Genomic DNA, 2,456 nt, shown 5'->3' with positions numbered 1-2,456 from the left:
ACACCCAGCACGGAGCCCAACACGGGGCTCAATCCCATGACCCCGAGATCATGACCTGAGTCAAAATCAGGAGTTGGACGCTTAACTGACTGAGCCACCCAGGCGCCCCAAGACAAAGTCACCTTAAACAAGACAAGGAACACATTTTGTTTGAAAACTCCAGTTGGATATTTGGTTTATGAATAATTGCATATCACATTTCACTTATAGACTATCGTATTTCCATGTAATCATATAATCTTGACAACTCACAGTCTCAAAGATTTTAATTCCAGTATAATTAACACACAGTCTTATATTAGTTTCAGGTGTACAATACAGTGATTCAATAATTCTGTACATGACTCAGTGCTCATCGAGTTAAGTGCACTCAATCCCCTTCACCTATTTCACCCATCCCCCTCCTACAACCCCTCTGGTGACCTTCAGTTTGTTCTCTAGAGTTAACAGTCTGGTTTTTTGCCTCTTTTTTTCTCTGTTCATTTATTTTGTTTCCTAAATTCCACATATGAGTGAAATCATACGGTATTTGTCTTTCTCTGACTGCCTAATTTCACTTAGCATTATACCCTCTAGGTCCATCCAGCCATGTTGCAAATGCCAAGATTTCATGTTTTTTTATAGCTATAAAATATCCAGAGTGTGTGTGTGTGTGTGCGCGTACGCACATGTGTGTATCACATCTTCTTTATGCATCCATCTATCAATGGACACTTGGGCTGCTTCCATAATTTAGCTATTGTAAATAATGCTGCAATAAACATAGGGGTGTATATATCTTTGCAAATTAATGTTTTCATATTCTTTGGGTAAATACCCAATCGTGGAATTACTATATCACAGAGGAGTTCTATTTTTAATTTTTTGAGGAGTCTGACTACTGTTTTCAGTAGTGGCTGCACCAGTTGGCACTCCCACCAACAGTGCGCAGGGGTTTCTTTTTCTCCACATCCTCGCCAACACTTGGTGGTTCTTGCGGTGTTGATTTTTAGCCATTCTGACAGGTGTGAAGTGACATCTCATTGTTTTGATTTGCAGTTCTGTGGTGATGAGTGATGACGAGCATCTTTTCATGTGTCTGTTGGCCATCTAGATGTCTTCTTTGGAGAAGTGTCTGTTCATGTCCTCTACCCATTTTTAATGAGATTATTTGGGCTTTATACATTTTGATTACCAACCCTTGATCAGATATGCCATTTGCAAATACCTCTTTCCATTTAGTAGACTGTACTTAAGTTTGTTGTTTATTTCCTTTCCTGTGCAGAAGCTTTTTACTTTGCTATGGTCCCAATAGTTTATTTTTGCTTTTGCCTCCCTTGTCTCTGGAGGCATATCTAGAAAAATGTTGCTATGGCCAATGTCAGAGAAATTACTGCCTGTGCTTTCCTCTGGGATTTTATGGTTTCGTGTCTCACATTTAGGTCTTTAATCCATTTTGAATTTATTTTTGTGTATGGTGTAAGAAAGTGGTCCAGTTTTCCCAACGCCATTTGTTGAAGAGACCATCCTTTTTCCCACGGCATATTCTTGCCTCCCTTGCCAAAGATTAATTGACCATATAATCAGGTTTGTTTCTGGATTTTCTATTCTGTTCCATTGATTTATGTGTCTGTTTCTGGGCCAGTGCCATATTGTTTTGATCACTATGGCTTTGTAGTATATCTTGAAATCCGGGACAATTCACATTTTAATGACTGCCCAATGAATACCATAATGTATTTGTACCTAATCTTCTGTAATATAATTTTTCTATAAAAAATAATATACATTCATAGAAAGTTGTTAAATATGCACTACTAGGTGAAAAAAGCCAGAGACATAAAATAATATCTTTAGTATGATATAATTAAAATTAAAGTTAATAATAAATGTTATATACATAAAGATAGCTGCATAGATTAATGTTAAATTACAAACAAGAAATAAACCTATGGGAATTTCCAATTATTTATTTTTTTTAAATATAGAAGGCTGCATAAATTTGTTTGCCATTCTTGCACATCCATGCTCATCTTCTCTGTATCGTTCCAATTTTAAATGTGCCGAAGTGAGCACCTATTACTCATTTCTACATCCCTTAAATCCTTAAAGATAAACACACAGATTTTTCATAATTAAAAAACAACAGCGATAAAGATATTTATGAAGAAGTACAGGAGATCATTGATACAGAAACGCCTGAGGAAGACATCCTGACACCAAAGCAAAGGCCTCGAAGAGAATAAATACCATCCTTGGCGAGGCTCGCGGTCCACGGGATAATGAAGAATCGGCCCCAACTTACATTGCACAATCCAGCCTCCTGACGGCTTAACACATGCTTACTGCTGCTTATTATACTTTACTACAGATACAGAATTAATATTTGATGTTCCTCTGTTGTTTCCCTGTTTATGAGTTGTCTACAGCCTGAATGAGCAAGTCGCAGACTAGAGACATAAAAGCACACAGCTAAA

General features: G+C 37.2%; 1 pseudogene; it reads right to left on the bottom strand.

The window, feature by feature from the left end:
• Positions 1–1,957: 1,957 nt before the first annotated feature.
• On the bottom strand, positions 1,958–2,055 carry LOC117801650 (annotated as a pseudogene).
• Between the last annotated feature and the right edge of the window lie 401 nt (positions 2,056–2,456).

The sequence above is a fragment of the Ailuropoda melanoleuca genome, chromosome 3 (genome assembly GCF_002007445.2).
Source record: "Ailuropoda melanoleuca isolate Jingjing chromosome 3, ASM200744v2, whole genome shotgun sequence".
Lineage (NCBI taxonomy): Eukaryota > Metazoa > Chordata > Mammalia > Carnivora > Ursidae > Ailuropoda > Ailuropoda melanoleuca.
Note: the sequence above shows the minus strand (reverse complement) of the source record. Positions and strands in the feature narration are given on the sequence as shown.